Source organism: Octopus bimaculoides, chromosome 1 (genome assembly GCF_001194135.2).
Source record: "Octopus bimaculoides isolate UCB-OBI-ISO-001 chromosome 1, ASM119413v2, whole genome shotgun sequence".
Classification (NCBI taxonomy): Eukaryota; Metazoa; Mollusca; class Cephalopoda; order Octopoda; family Octopodidae; genus Octopus; species Octopus bimaculoides.
The window spans coordinates 193,274,573-193,280,297 of NC_068981.1; the positions used below are offsets into that span (position 1 = coordinate 193,274,573).

At 37.7% G+C, this 5,725-nt stretch overlaps 1 protein-coding gene across 3 annotated transcripts in view; it reads right to left on the reverse strand.

Moving 5' to 3' along the window:
- The window catches only part of LOC106881752 (myosin heavy chain), a 111,204-nt gene extending 108,970 nt beyond the window's left edge, over window positions 1-2,234 (reverse strand). For all 3 annotated transcript variants that reach the window (XR_008265734.1, XM_014932243.2, XM_014932242.2), the window contains exon 1: window positions 1,750-2,234. The gene's annotated coding sequence lies outside the window, so the exon portion shown is untranslated. The remainder of the gene's footprint in view (window positions 1-1,749) is intronic.
- Between the last annotated feature and the right edge of the window lie 3,491 nt (window positions 2,235-5,725).

Below are 5,725 nucleotides of genomic sequence, written 5' to 3' on the forward strand. Positions count from 1 at the left end.
TATATATATATATATATATATATATATATATATATGAGGTGGTATCAAAAAGCTCTTGGACTAGTTCTGTAGTACACCAACATATGGCAGCACATGGTTGCATGCCCAGTGAGAGCTATCAGTGACCTTCATGAGACACTGTGCCATGTGACACTGTGTTTACTTCACAAGTTGTGAAATTTGTGATCACATGTATGCTGTAGTCTCTACCAAGTTTGTCCCCCACCTGCTGACCACTGAGCCAAAAGAAGATTGCATCGAAGTCTGTCAGGATCTCCATCAGTGTGCCACTGATGACCCATCCTTCATGTTAAGTGGCATCACTGGTGAGGAGAGTTAGATCTACGGGTATGACCCTGAGATGAAGCAGCATTTGTCACAGTGGAAGAGGCCTTTATCTCCATTACTGAAGGAAGCATGACAGAGCTGCAGCTCAATCAAGAGCATGTTAATCCTTCTTTTCGATATCTGTGGCATTGTGCATTGGGAATTCGTCTCCCCGTGGTTTTTTAAAAGCATTTGAGGGATGACATCCAGCACAAGTGATCAGATCTGTGAACCACGAAGAACTGGATTCTTTACAATGACAATGCACCCTGTCAGTGAGCTCTCCTCATTTGTGAGTTTCTCACCAAAAACAACATGGTATCACTTCCACACCCACCTCATTCAACGGATTTTGCACTGTGGACTTCCATCTCTTTCTTAGGATGAAAATCTGGCTCAAAAGTTCATTGTTTTAACACTGTTGTTGGGATCCAGAGCGAATCACTGAAGATCCTTGACTTGCTTATAGAAAACGACTTCTAGGACAGATTCCAAAAGTGTCAGGAGCCTGGAACTGGTGTATTGCTGTGCAAGGTGACTATTTTGAAGGAGATGACATTAAAGCTTAGGTAAATAAGTTGTTTTTTATTAAATATAACTAGTCCGGGAACTTTTTGACACCACTTCATGCACACACATATATATGTGTATATATATATATATATATATATATATATATATATATATATATATATATATATATACATATAAGTGAGTGGACAAATGAAAGGACACTTACATACACACATATTTTAGGTCCTGGCAGGGCATTTTCAGAGAAGAACTCAGCCCAAGTTTTGGGCTGTCAACACTGTTGAATTCCAGACTAATACTGAAAATTCTTCAAGTGTAGAAAATCTTGGATTCATGATGGTAAAGCCATTGTATGGGTGTGGTGAAGAGTAAACTCTAATCCATATAATAAGCAAAGAAATCCTTTACGACATCTTTAATATTAAAGATATGTTAAAGGATTTGTTCAACACAACATAAGTGGATAAAAATTCCTTATTTATGGATTAAGCTACTATTGGATTCATGTTAAGAGAAAAATCCCTTAATATTTATCAACCCTTTCACATGGAACATTGATGTTTGTTTCATTTAATTAAGGACAGAGATGAGGACCAATGTTCCATGTGGCAGGTTTGATAATTGTTAATGGATTTCTATCTTAACATGAAACCAATGGTAGCTTTAACCCATAAATAAAGCGTGTGTGTGTGTGTGTGTGTACACATAGAAACAGTTAAGTATGTGCACATACATGAGTGCATGTACACATACAAGCAAAACTATGTATGTAGTTGTATGTTAGACTGAAAAAAAATTTTAGTTTTCATGTGGAATATATTTTTTTTTCTGAGAGTTTGGAAATCTTCATAGTTTCATAAAGCAAAAATGAAATGAAATGAAACATACCTGAATATCTGTTGATTAAGTTGATACTTTTAGTAGGACACGGTTCCCTTTTCACACAATCAGATAGATTGAAACATTGGCTGAGTCTTCTGTGCTGATGCAATCAATTTGCAGTTAGGATATTCTTGGCTGGGGTTCTCCACAAACCTCTAACAATTACATACATACATATATTTGTTTTATCTTCTACTGTGTGATATTTGATGATGATGATGAGGATGATGAAAATTTCCAAGATTTTCGGTTTGTGTGAAATGCTTTGGATTTTCCAGATTGTTTCTACCTCCAATGCATCCTGTTGGGCCACATGCTGACCAAAGTAATCACTGATTTTGCAAGTCTTCTTTTATGTTACTACATAAATGTGAGTATGTGTGTGTGTGTGTGTGTGTGACCGCGCACCTTCAAGTCAACGTACAAGTGGAATATGTAACTTGAACCAGTGTCTCTCAGCTTTGCAATGGTACTCAAGGATATAGTAATGCGTTTGTTTGGTCTATAATCTTTTTATGTTGTGTAGAGTGGAGGAGTAGAGATTAGCAAAACAGTCAGAGAGACATGTTCACACCTGTTTTAGAGCAACTGAAATATCCACTGAGATAAGGACCTAAGGTTAGGGCTCCTCCTTCATATATTTATAACATTATCCCATTATCCTATTGCTTTGGTCATCAGAACAATGTTGACTTTAGTCAGATTTAAGTACACTTAAAAAGCTATCTATTGCCTTTTTGTTCAACTGGAGAGGATTATTTTTCAGTGCCATTTTTGACTTGGGAGATAGTAAATAACCATTATGAGCTGACAAAAGTATCTCAATGTCATGCTTCATGCAAATATTAGCTTCTTTGTTAAAACATAACAGCTTTATTAGTTACAATATATTTAGGTCAGCTTTAGAAATGAGATTCTGTAAAAATTCTAATAGATATTTCTGTGATTCTTTAAGTTATTTAAAGTAATGAGAAAAAAGTTAAAATTAAACACATTTGATTAACTCTCATAGATATCTTATTAACTCTTGTGGCATATCTGATTGTCTTATGCGGAATATCTACCTGAATGGTTGTTGTGAAGTATGTGATTGACCCTTGAGGAGTATTTATTTAAATGTATGTTGTGGAGTAAATGAATGGCTGTTCTGGAATATTTGAATGAATGCGGTTGAATATTTATCTGAATGGTTGTGGAGTATCTTCACCATGTATACCTGTTTCTGTGTCTTTGTCTCACTATCATCTTTCATCGTGTGACACAAGACCACCTCCTCCCCTCCCAGAAGATTTTTGTTTGTCTTGCAAGGTAACTGGTAACCCTGTCAGTGCAGATGCCACTTAAAAAAGCATCCAGTCCGCACTTACCTGCTATCGCCCTTAATTCTCTACACTCTCATTGCCTTGATATAACTACTTCAACCACTACCTCCAAGCTTCTCCTATATTTCTCCTATATTCTCTCTATCGTTTGATACAGTCACCTCATCCTGCCCATTCACTCAGCTCAAGCCTCTATATCACCTGACCTATTCTTGTCACCTCCAATGCCCCTCGAGGGCATGTCCCAACACATCTTCACCATCACTTCTCTCACTACCATTTTCATCTTACCATTCAACTCATTCTCCTTTGTTTTCTAACTTGGGTATCCTTGTATCTGTTTCTCAGCAACACACCTATATCTGTTCCTTCATCATCATCATGATTTTTTAATGTCTGCCTTCAATGCTGGCATGGGTGGGACGGTTTGACAGGAGCCAGCCAGGCAGAAGCCTGCACCAGACTTCTGTGACTGTTTTGGCAGGATTTTTACAGCTGGATGCCCTTTCTAACACCAACCACTCAGCAGAGTGGACTTAGTGCTTTTTATGTGGCGCAAGCACAGGCAAGGTCAATTTTGGCAAGGTTTTTGCAGCTGGATGTCCTTCCAAATACCAACCACTTTACGGTATAGACTGCATGCTTTTTAAGTGGTACCTGTACTGACAGGGTCACCAAGTAACTTGCAAGACAAAAATCCTTTGCGAGGCGGAGGTGCATTGGAGGAGGTGATCTTGTGTCAGATGATAATGGGGCAGAAACAGGTGTCTTGCTGTAAAGAAAGTACTAGGTTACACAGCTGCAGAGAGAGAGGGGGGAGGGGGAGAGAGGGAGATCAGGAATGAAGATAGAAACAGGTGTGCTGCCACAAAGGAGATACATTTGTTACCCAGCCTAAGAGAGGTACAGGAGAAGGAGAGAGAGAGAGAGAGTTGGAGACAGCAGGTCAGAGATGGTGGCAAAGTGCCAGGCATACTCACAAGGGATGGGGATCAGAATATAAATAGGATGGTTGAGTAAAAACAGAGAGAGATAAAGATGGTGGAAAGTGCCAGGACGTATCCTTGAGGGTTGAAGGCCATAATATAAAAGGCAGGATATTGCCAAAGAAGTGTGATTAAAGAGTGTGGAAGGGAAATGAGTGGTGAAAACCTGGGTATATATAGAGATGGGGGCTACTGGATAGCAATGATACAGAGAAACAGGGTTGTGAGAACAGGATTGGAGAGTGAGAGATAGGCATAGTGTACGAAGGATGAAATGTGAGGAAGAGATGTAGATTAGTTCGTTGGGGCAGGGTGTGAAAAGTTTTCTTGTTACGTGTAGCTGGAAGACACAGAGCTTCTAGAACTTTCCATGAAAGTTTTGCTGACATAGGCAGGTCTTCTAAAGAACCTCATATCACCAAACATCTCAGTCCATTTCCTCCATGTGACCCAACATCTTGAGATCAGTCCTTACCACTTCGTTCCAGGTCTTCCTGGGTCTCCCTCTTCCACGGGCATCATCCAATTTCAGTGATCAGTATTTCTTTATGCAGCTGTCCTCATTCATACACGTTAAACGATGCTGATGATGTCACTCTTTCTATCTAAGGCATCATCTTTACCCTTGTAACAGCTATGTGCCTTAAACCTCTCAACTGACACAAAGCCACACCCACTCAATACTACTCCCCCTCCTCCCAGGAGGCGCCCCATAAGAAAACATCTAGTACACACTGTATAATAGATGGCATTAGCAAAGGCATACAGCTGTAGAAACTAAACCAAAACAAACAATGGAACTTAATATGGCTCTTGGCCTTGCCAGTGCCTGTAAAACTGTCCAACCCATGTCAGCATGGAAAACCAACATTAAATGACAATATGACTAGATGAATACTTCAGACTAATTTTCATGTTAAATTGAATAGTCTGCTGTTCAGGAAGTGCAATGTTGCATGCAGCCACGACAGAAGAATGGTGACAGCTGAACATTATTCTTTTATTCTTTTACTTGTTTCAGTCATTTGACTGCGTCCATGCTGGAGCACCACCTTTAGTCAAACAAATCGACCCCAGGGCTTATTCTTTGTGAGCCTAGTACTTATTCTATCAGTCTCTTTCACTGAACCAATAAGTTATGGGGATGTAAACACACCAACATTGGTTGTCAAGTGATGGTGGTGGGACAAACACAGACACACAAATACATACATACATACATAAATACATACGTATATATGGATATATATCTATATCTATATCTCTCTCTATATATATATTTATATATATATATATAATAATATTAGGGACAAAATCCAAAATTACAGGTAAAAACCCAATTAAAATCAATTTATAAAAAATTAAAATTAAATTGAGCTTTATAGATAAAATATATATAAAATATATAGTTTTAGGGAAAATAACCAAGTTTCAAGAACTCATCGATGAAAATCCACTATCACATATAGAAAAATTAACAATTAAAAGCACAATAAATGAGTATAATATAAAGCAAAGTAAATATCATAAGATAAATATAATAAAATGATTACACGTGTTTCATAACTAATTTTCAAATAGAAAAGAAATTTAAATCGATTAAAATCATTTGAAATTATCGAAAATTAGATTCTATTCAAAAATATAGCTAATCGTCAGATCGTAAGTAGAACA